This window comes from Nicotiana tabacum, chromosome 15, assembly GCF_000715075.1.
Source record: "Nicotiana tabacum cultivar K326 chromosome 15, ASM71507v2, whole genome shotgun sequence".
In the NCBI taxonomy this organism is placed as follows: Eukaryota; Viridiplantae; Streptophyta; class Magnoliopsida; order Solanales; family Solanaceae; genus Nicotiana; species Nicotiana tabacum.
The window spans coordinates 32605031-32615954 of NC_134094.1; the positions used below are offsets into that span (position 1 = coordinate 32605031).

Here is a 10924-nt window from a genome sequence, read left to right on the forward strand (position 1 = left end):
GATAGTCATCCATTCTTCTCAAATCTAATTTACTCCGCCCCAAACGGGCCGAAAGACATGTGCTCCTTTAACACAGTCAACACTCAAATAAGTAACCATGCCATAACACGACCAACCAGATTCATACTTCGTATGCACTACATCCTTCAAAATAACAACTTAATCATTCCAAACGTTTCTTATTCCTCTAAAGTGCCTTATAACCCATATTCAGGAATTTCCTTACCCGAGTCATCCTCGATCTCCATCTCTGCGAGTCAAAACTGATCCACAAGTATGCCTCCGACCTAAACAAAAATTTAACACATAACAATGAAATCAAATTGTCAATAGCAGGCTCCCCCACTTAGCCTTAAGCAACAATTATATAAAATTAGAAACCACAAGGATTTCTCCTTCTCAATTACCAAGATCTCACACCGTTAACCCGCCAAACTTCTCGAAGTCTTTTGTTAAGCTTTTCATGAACATTTTGAATTACCAGATACAGTCACACACTCGACCTCTTACCAGGTAGCAAGTAATATTCCTCGCAAAAGTTTCATCAACATCATGCCACCGCTAACCACTCACAGGAGATAACCCACATGTGGAATTCCTTACCGACATCTTCCAATGACGCTGCACTAGGTGCAACAACTACGTAATCAGCAAATTCAACTGAGCTAATGCTCGCCCACCATTTGTATAGGTCTGCACTTTCCCTTTTGACATCAAATGAAATTTCAGTACCTTCCGAACTCAAGTCATATTGCGCCTGAAATGATAATCAGATCTTCACATCCCTCTTTATTTTAAACAAAATCCTTTCTGCCATATTCAATCTTTCTTCGCACAGTAACCCTCACTCCAAATAAAGTCCGTAGGCCAAATCGCATTCTATCACGATTCCAAATTGTTCTACACTTTCTCAAGGCACACGACTACCCTACCACATAATTCATATGCTAATCTGCCACTCTTACTTCGGTTAAACCATCTCCTTTAAGCAACTCCTCAACCTCTACTTCTCCTACTTGACCTGCTAGTAGTTTAACCACCGTGAAACACTTCCCGTCATGTCTTCCCTCACACTTTGCTGCCCAACTGTTGCATCAAATCAAAATGCATCTCTATCGCACCTGAACCAATAAATTGTTACTGACTCTAAGCCTCTACGAAGATCATCTTTATCGAGCCATCAATATTAGAAATACCCATTCGATTCTGAACCTCTGCACACAGCTATCTCTAGCAACCGCCCCGCATGCACCATTTCATAACACCTTGCCTCGAAGGCAAAATCCAAGAAGACCATAACACCGGAGGACCATAATGCGTTCAAATAAGGATGACGATACAGCATCACAATGAAAATTCGAGCATGCTCGCAAATACCAAGTCTTATAACTTTAACAACCAACTTGGACATCTATAGTCCGATTGCCTTTCCTCCGCTTGAATTAATTATTGAACCCCTTAATCATGTACTGATAAATCCTCTCTTCGAGCCATTCACCGCCTCTACACATAACGAGCACCTTACCATTACACCAATATTGTGCGATAACAATGTATAGCCATCGTAGCAACCCGTGAACAGTCTCGAAATCATATACTGAGCTGGAATAAAAGGACATTCAAATTGTCTTAACACATCCCGCAGTTACATCATACTCATCACAAAGCCATTTCACCGCTCATCGAGCCACAAATTCCACTCGTAGGGACATTACCGGACATATGAGTCGAAATATACAGGTTACAACTGAAGCTACCGAGCCTAAGCTGCGGTCTAAACCTGGCCTCAAGTCCTCCAGACTAGCTCATCACCAAAACATGGAATATACATCTTAAACATCGTTCGTAGAATCATACCCTGGCGATGCACAACTGATACCGAGCGCTCATGTGCGCATACGAAAAGTGTGAAAGGAATTCAAAGAGTTATGTTTCCAGTTGAATCGATTCCGCACGATAGAATACAAGAAGGGAAATTTTCCTAAGTGTTCTGCAGCCTCTCCAAGATAAGTACAGACGTCTCTGTACCGATCCGCAAAACATTACTAAATCTGCTCATCACTCGTGAGACCTATGTAAACTAGAGCTCTGATACAAACTTGTCACGACCCAAAATCCCAACCTATCGTGATGGTGCCTATCTCGATACTAGGCAAGCCCAAAATCTCAATAAACCAAAACTTCTCTTTAAGGTTGAAAATATAATATTTAAATACAATACAAACACTCCCCAAAACCTGGTGTCACTGAGTACATGAGCATCTAATATGAATACAAGTCTGGAAAATATAGTCTATAATAGTCTGAGACCAAATAAAGTAAACAAAGAGATAGAGAAGGAGAGACAAGGTTTGTGGAACACGGCAACTACCTCAAAATCTCCGAAAAATCAACCACTCGAAAGGATCAACACCCGCTATGTTTGGGAATACCTGGATCTGCACACGAAGTGCAGGGTGTAGTATGAGTACAACCAACTCAACAAGTAAAAATAACAAATAAGGAACTGAAGATAGTAACGAGCTACACAATTATGGTTCATTTCCAGTAATTCCAGCAAAGAATAAACATGCTATCAAATCTGGCAGTTTAATGTCAAATCAATTTTTATACAGTTCATGTTCATGTAATCTGTATATCAACAATCTTTCAGAGATTTCACAACAATGACAGATAGCAACTAAGTGCAACAACAAATGGAAATCAAGTACAACCTCTTAGGACAACAATCACTCACTGGGCTCCTAGCCCTCATCACTCCCTGGGCTCCCAGCCCTCATCACTCACTCTCAATGGGTACCCGTGCTCACTGGGGGTGTACAGACTCCGGAGGGGCTCCCACAACCCAAGCACTATAATCTGTACGGACAACTCACGTGCTGCACGGATAATTCACGTGCCATAATATAACTATCTGGATCCGCACGGCCAACTCACGTGCTGCACGGCCAACTCACGTGCTATAGTATAATATAAGGATCCGCACGGCCAACTCACGTGCTGCACGGCCAACTCACGTGCTATAGTATAATATAAGAATCTGCACAGCCAACTCACGTGTTGTACGGACAACTCACGTGCTATAGTATCAATATCTCACAATCAGGCTGTCGGTCTCACTCAGTCATAATTCCCTCCAGACTCTCGGGCTCTTAATAATCCTAAAATCAGCCCAAACAACAATGATATGATGTATCAATAATAATAACAGAGACTGAGATAAAATGTGCAAATAAAAACTGAGACTGAGTACATATAACATATAGCAGGCAATTCGACAAGTACATAACCTCTGTGGGTCCCAACAATACTATCACATAGCCTAAGCATGATTTGTAACATGATTTACAATCAAATTTTATCAACACATAGAGAGCATATAGCTAACAATAAATTATTCAACTTTACAACTTTTTTGGGACGGACCAAGTCACAATCCCCTCGGTGCACGCCACACGCCCATCACCTAGCATGTGCGTCACCTCCAAAATAATCACATGATACCAAAATCCGGGGTTTCATACCCTCAGGACCAGATTTTAAACTGTTACTTACCTCAAGCCGCGAAATTCTTTACTCTGCTATGCCCTTACCTCGTGAATTGGTCTCCAAACGCCTCGAATCTAGCCATAAATAATTCGTTTCAGTCAATAAAATTCATTGGAATTAATTCCATAAGAAAATAATAATTTTCCATAAAAATCTGAAAATTAGCTCAAAAATTGCCTGTGGGGCCCACATCTCGGAACTCAACAAAAGTTACAAAATTCGGAAGCCCATTCAACCACGAGTCTAACCATAATAATTTTACCAAAATCCGACCCCAACTCGAACCTCAAATCTTCAATTTAAACCAAGAGGGTTTTCAAACTTTTCCAACTCAATTCACCAATTAAATGATAAAAACAACTATGGATTCGGGTAATTTAACCAATAATGAGTTAAGAACACTTACCTCGTTGTTTTCTCTGAAAATCACCCAAACATCGCCTCAATCCGAGCTCCAAATTGTTAAAAATAGAAAATGGGACGAAGTCCCATTTTCTGAACTTAAACTTTCTGTCCAGACCTCTCTTCTTCGCGAACGCGACAGGCCCCTCGCGTTCGCAAAGCACAAAAAGTGTTGCCCAACATTTACTCTTCGCGAACGCGATGCTTTACGGAGCCCTTCTTCGCGAACGCGAAGGCAAAAACCCATGCCCACTATTTTTCCCTTCGCGAACGCGATGCCCAAACGCGAACGCAATGCACAACCCAGCTTCTCTTTGCGAACGCGAGACCTCATCGCGAACGCGAAGAGTAAATCCTGCCTGCCTGAAATTCCTCTTCGCGAATGCGAGTGCCCACTCACGAACGCGAAAGAGAAAATCCGAAAAATGCAGCAACAAATATCAGCAATCCCAGCAAGGCCACAAATGATCTGTTAACCATCCAAACTCACCCGAGCCCCTCGGGACCTCAACCAAATATACCAAAAAGTCCTAAAACATCATACGAACTTAGTCGAATCCTCAAATCACTTCAAACAATGCTAAAACCATGAATTACTCCCCAATTCAAGCCTATTATATTTTGAAACTTTCCATTTCTACAAACAACGCCGAAACCTATCAAATCACGTCCGATTGACCTCAAATTTTGCACACCAGTCATAAATGATATAAACAGACCTATTAAAATTTTCAGAATCAGATTTCGCCCCCGATATCAAAAAGTCAACCCCTCGGTCAAACTTTCCAAAAATTCAACTTTCGGCATTTCAAGCCTAATTCCACTACGGACCTCCACATAATATTCCGGAGACGCTCCTAAGACCAAAATCACCATACGGAGCTATTGGAATCATTAAAATTCAAATCCGAGGTCCTTTACACATAGGTCCGTATCCGGTCCACTTTTCTAACTTAAATTTTTAATTATGAGACTAAGTGTCTCATTTCACTCTGAATTCCTTTCGGACTCGAACCAACTAATCTGGTAAGTCTTAAAATGACTGTGAAGCATAAATTGAGCAGTAAATGGGAGAACGGGGCTGTAATACTGAAAATGACCGGTCAGGTCATTACATTATAATTTATTTATTTGTTCAGAATTTATTTGGAGTTAGTATGTGCTAATGAAAGACTCTTGGAATTTACTATTAGTTAAAGAATTATTTAATCAATGTTGTCATCGTGTTAATATTTTTATTCACATACTCTATGTCTATTTAGCATTTCTATATTTTATTGTTAGCCCATAGTAAGTATCGATGTCGACCCCTCGTCACTACTTCTTCGAGGTTAGACTGGATACTTACTGGGTACATATTGTTTATGTACTCACGCTACACTTTTGCACTAATCTTGCAGGATCTGAGGAAGGTGGATCTGGCAGTCATTCCGGCGAGCACCCCCGTTACCCCGAGGCCTAGTGGTGAGCTGCTCTTCTGAGTCTATTCTGCAGCACCCGGAGTCTCTCTCTTTTGCATTTATTTTCTATCTACTCTATTTCACACAGTAGTGTAGAGTTTTGCATAGTCTACTAATTGTTCATACACTTGTGATACTAGGTCTTGGAACACATGCTAGTAGACTTTATAGTTTTTGGGCGTTCATTTCACCCGCATTTGTTCATACATTTGTTTTCGCCTTATTTCATTAAATCTTATACTCCCTATTCTCTTAATAAATAAAATCCAACTACTTTAATTTGGAATTATTAAAAGGAACAATTACATGGTTAGATCATCGTTGGCTTGCCTAGCGGTGACGTTGGGCGCCATCACGGCCTATATGAGAAATTGGGTCATGACATACGCCCAAGTCCGAAATCACGATTCGAAGCTATCGAAGCCATAAAAACACAGTTCCGGGGTCATTTTCATAAAAGTCAAAGTTTTGTCAATATTTTTTAATTTAAACTTCTAAGTCAAGAATCAAGGGTCCAAATCAATCCGAAAGCTTTCCGGAATGGAACTAACCAATCTCGCAAGTCATAAAATCATAAACACACATGTCTGAAGCAATAAAAGGGGTAACGGGGAGCAATTACACAAAACGACCGATCGGATCGTTACAAATAATATATATTATAAAAATAATGGTAGATTTTATAATAAATTCATAATATGGTTATTCTACTATAATATATAATAAGATATACTCCCTCCGTTTCAGTTTATGTGAACCTATTTCCTTTTTGGTCCGTTCCAAAAAGAATGACCCCTTTCTAAATTTGAAAACAATTTAGTTTAAATTTACAATTCCACCCTTAATGAGAAGCTTTTATAACCACACAAATACTCTGAGCCCCTTTTTGATTTGTTTAGGACCACAAATTCCAAAAGTCTTCATTTTTTTATTAAACTCTGTGCTCAGTCAAACATGTTCACATAAATTAGAACGGAGGGAGTAATATTATTTGAAAATCCTTTTTATTTCTAATTTATTATAGGCCCCATATTTAGTGTAACGACCCAATCGGTTGTTTTGAGTTTTAGCATTTCGTTCAATGGTTTGAGGTCTTGGGTGCCTTCATAGTGTGTATTATGACTTGTGGGCATGGTCGATTTTGGTTTCGAGTGTTTCAGGATTGATTTGGAAGAATGATTCTCCTTTTAAAAGTTTAGGTTGGAATTATTGACCGAGATTTGATTTTGTGAAAACGACCCCAGAATGGTATTTTGATGACTCTGATAGGTCCGTATTATGATTTTGGACTGAGGCGTATGCTCGGAATAGAATTTAGAGGTACCTATGTTGATTTGGCTTGTTTTGCTGAAAGATGGTAATTTAAAGGTTTAGAAATTCCTTAGGTTTGACCATGGTTAGTATCAATATTATTGTAAAATTATTCAATTGTTTCGATCAGCTTCACATACCAGCCACGAATTGGGTGCTATGATGATGCCATCATTGCAAGCAACTCCTACTGGGTCGGGGAGATAGCTGTGTTTATTTGTTCGGTCATCAGGAAACTCTCCTTTGCCATTTCAGCTTTAACCTCAGCGAGCTGCTACTGTCGCATGTAACCATAAATTGCTTTAGCGCTAGTGATATATGCAGCTGCAGTGATACAACTACCTGCTATAGTTTTTGCCTTTTCTTTGTCAATTGGGTGGATATCTTTCGCGTATTTTCACCAAAGAGAAATCTGATGGCACCCTCGCAGACCTTGTATTCCTTTGAGACGAAAATATGTGCATGCTCCGCCACCCTAAGGTGGACAATTGCATATCTCCCCGTCGCTATCGCGATGGGCTCTATAATGTATTTTATGATAACGCTAGGCATAGAACCATATAAGATTTGTACTTCAAAAATGGCAGATATCAGTCGCGAAGTTAAACTCCTATAAGATATGTACTTCGAAAATGATGGCCGATCGGACAGAGAGGATTCTTTTGCTGCCGATATAACCATAAAAACTACTAGAAAATTTTCAAATGACACATCACAAATTTATTTATATAATTAATGAACTCTTTGTCGTTAGAATAGTTTGAAAGCGGATTAAGCTTGGTAAATAAAACTGTAATTCGACCAAATTAAATGGCTGAAAACCTAAACAATTTATCTAACTAATTCTCTTTGTTTGTTGTAATTCCCATTGTTTGACTGGAAAAAGTCTTCACACTACAACAAATTCGACTATCTGTGATAAATTGTTTTGTCACCTAAAATTCATATTTCGTCACAAATGACTTTTTGTGACAAAAAATTTTTTGTGAATCTTTTGTCCGTAAAACACCGTCACTAATAATATATGCAAACAACTTTTGTGTTTCGTCGCTAAATAGAATTATATTAACTACGACATATTTTTTCGTCCCCAAAGTGATAGTATTTATGACAGTTATTTGTCAGAAAAAGTATTAAAAAATCGTAGTTGATACTATATTTTCGTCACTAAAAAGATCATTAATGCCGACAAAAATATTTGTCATTAATTATTTAGTTTAATTAGTGATAACATAAATTGTCTCTGAAGTATTATATATTTCATAGTTAAACATTCACAATTTCATCACTAAAGAATGCCTTTTAGGTACAAAAAAGTATTTCGTCCCTAAATGTATATATTAGTGACAACTTTGCTTTTATAAATAAGGTTTACAATTTTATAGCTAAAACTATCATCTCATCACTAAAAATATGAATGTTACCAACAAAACAAAAATGTCACTGTAAATCGTCATGATTAGTGACAATTACTATTGTCAAAAAATACAAAGATAATTTGTAGTCAAAGAATATAGCATATTATTGATAAGGCAATTCTGGGACAAACACTATTTTTTGTCACATTATGACAAACTAATACGTCCTACAATAAGAATATAATTGTCTTGAAAAGTACAATATAATCTAATCAGGGTTGCATCTTTCTTCTCTTTTGTGAGGTCCTTCCACTTGTTCGAGAAGTTATTCCCAGCTCGTTTGATAGCTTTGTTGATGGAATTGCCTTGATTGACCTCCATTTACCAACTCGGATCTCTAATACTTTTCTCCCAAAGACTTATTTATTTCTCAAGGCTTTTCTTCTAGCTTTTCTACAATCTTCTTTGATTCCAATTGAATCTGCATTTATTTATGAAAAAATCAATTCAAAAGACTATTTACAATGCAATATATATATATATATATATATATATATATATATATATATATATATATATATATATATATATGGAGCATATATATTAGTAGTAATTTCTAAATTACAACTGAATTTTATCATTACAAACTTTAACATAAGAGAAAGTTTACCAAGTCCTAGTATATCATCACAAAGTTTATATCCACAAACTACTCTACATGGCAGCATAAACTATATCCATATATTCGGTATTACTATCAAAATGTAAGGTAACCTATGTAGACTTTCTCACATTAGACTCAAACCTGTTGTGAACTAAAAAAGCAATTACATGTAGTTATTGTTTATACCTTCATTCATTCATTTTATTGACAAGAAAAAAGAAGATAGAAGTTTCAAAAAATAAAATCCAAGCAATCGTTTAAACAATGAGATAGCAGCTATATAAACAACACTAAAGTGCTTTACCGAGTGGGATATAGATTTTTTAACAGATAATTCAATTGGACTCCTTTGACTTTAATTTTAATATATTGAAATTATCTACAGAAAATTAACAAAGGAGCCAGAAGGTCTACATGTCTACAATAAGAACTTCATTCAATTCTCTGTGTCCCAAAACAGAAGGTTGTCAAGTTCAATAGAAGTTGCCTAAATTCAAAGAATTAGGCAGGAAAAAAAACTCTACACCAGATGAATACATCACCCAATGACATTAACTTAAAAAATGCATATCACCATACACAAGAGACCATTGAAAGCAAACTATGGTTTTCTATTACCAAGAAATGCACAGCCTTAGCTTTTCTATATTAGCAAAGATGTTGCACATGTGTTTTTATACTTATAATGCTACACAACACAAGATGCAAGCATTCTTGTAATATTATCTCTACCAAAAGCAAGGAAATTAGGAGAGCACATTGCTTAAACTAAATTACTAAGATTGTCCACTAAAGAGCTTTCAAAAAAGAGTTAATACATTTGAAACGAAGAAATAAAGAAGCTTCAAACAAATGAATTTAATGTAATGCCAATATTAGGTACTGCCAATATTTCCTTTCCTACAACAATTTGGTCAACTTCTATATGAATATGAACATGAATTCATCTCCAAGTTCATATTTAGTGCTTATCTCTAACAGAGTTCCTGAGGGTGTGCACTAAATCCTTACTCTTCCCAGAAAATGTATCATCGAAGATGAAACTAGAGGGTATAAAATACAGCTAAACACAATCAAAGAGCACAGACCACCGTGGAAACAGAGCTTCAACCTCCAAACATTACTCTAATATACAAAAACGCGTATTGCCTATGCAAATAGAGGGATGATATCCATAGTGAAATACTTGTCTAGTAACAATTTCTAAAGGAAAAGGACATACACAAGAATTAGGACGAAGCTTGCTATTCTCCAAAATGTAACCTACTATGAGAACAACTGAAACTTAAATAAAACTAGCTTAGAGTTTCAAGCCCTAATTTTACTTTGATGGAATTGTAACCCTGTAACCGGGCACTGAAAGAATTTTGTCGAACGAGATAACTAGTCAAGAGAATAATATAATAGAAATATTGATGAAAGTAGAAAGAAATAGTGTGCTTGTGAAAAACTCACTTGAAGGAAAAGAGAAGCCTGACTATCGTGAAAATGGCGTCAAACGGATCTACGTCGCAAAGCTCTGCCGTTTCTGCAGAACCCTCCAAAGCATGCCACAACCTATAATTATACTTGGAAAAAGTTAATCCTTTTTGAATTGAAACATGAATTGAGAATACTGATTTTTATAATTAAATCTTTGATTTCTTCAGGAAAATTCTCAGATCTAGCATTCTGAGTCATTAAGTTTTTCTCTCTAGGGATGATGCATTCGAATTGCGAAAAATATGTTTACATGAGAAATCAAAGCCCTAAACTTGAAATAACTGTAACTAGAGAGAGGAAGAAGCTTAACATTTCAAACCCTAACTTGGATTGAGGGAAGGCCGAGTAACCTACTTAGCAGCTCTGAAGTTTGGTGAATTGGAAGTTTGGAACAAAAGAGGGACGGGTTAGGCAAAAAAAAGAGGGAAATTTTGCCGCCTAACATTTTTGCGAAAGAATTGAACCAACAATGTAAATATTTTTGGTAACAATGGAAATATATTGTTGCTAATTTATTTTGTATTTAAATTTTATTATAATACCCACAAAATATGGCAACAAGATCAAAATATTTGGTAACAAGAAAAAACTTCTGGGTAAAATTTTTACTCTATACGACAACATAAAGTTGTTCCACTTATATAAGTATATTTAGCAACATGACGAGCGCAAAATCGGTGTATAAAACGTATGCTCGC

The 10924-nt window shown here is 36.9% G+C and overlaps 1 long non-coding RNA gene across 1 annotated transcript; it reads right to left on the reverse strand.

Annotated features, from left to right (window-relative positions):
* Positions 1-8165: 8165 nt before the first annotated feature.
* LOC142169437 (uncharacterized) lies at positions 8166-10697 on the reverse strand. The gene is made up of 3 exons (XR_012699208.1): positions 10537-10697; positions 10200-10301; positions 8166-8561 (listed from the first exon to the last, which is right to left on the reverse strand). It is a non-coding gene; the product is annotated as an uncharacterized LOC142169437 (long non-coding RNA).
* Positions 10698-10924: the final 227 nt, after the last annotated feature.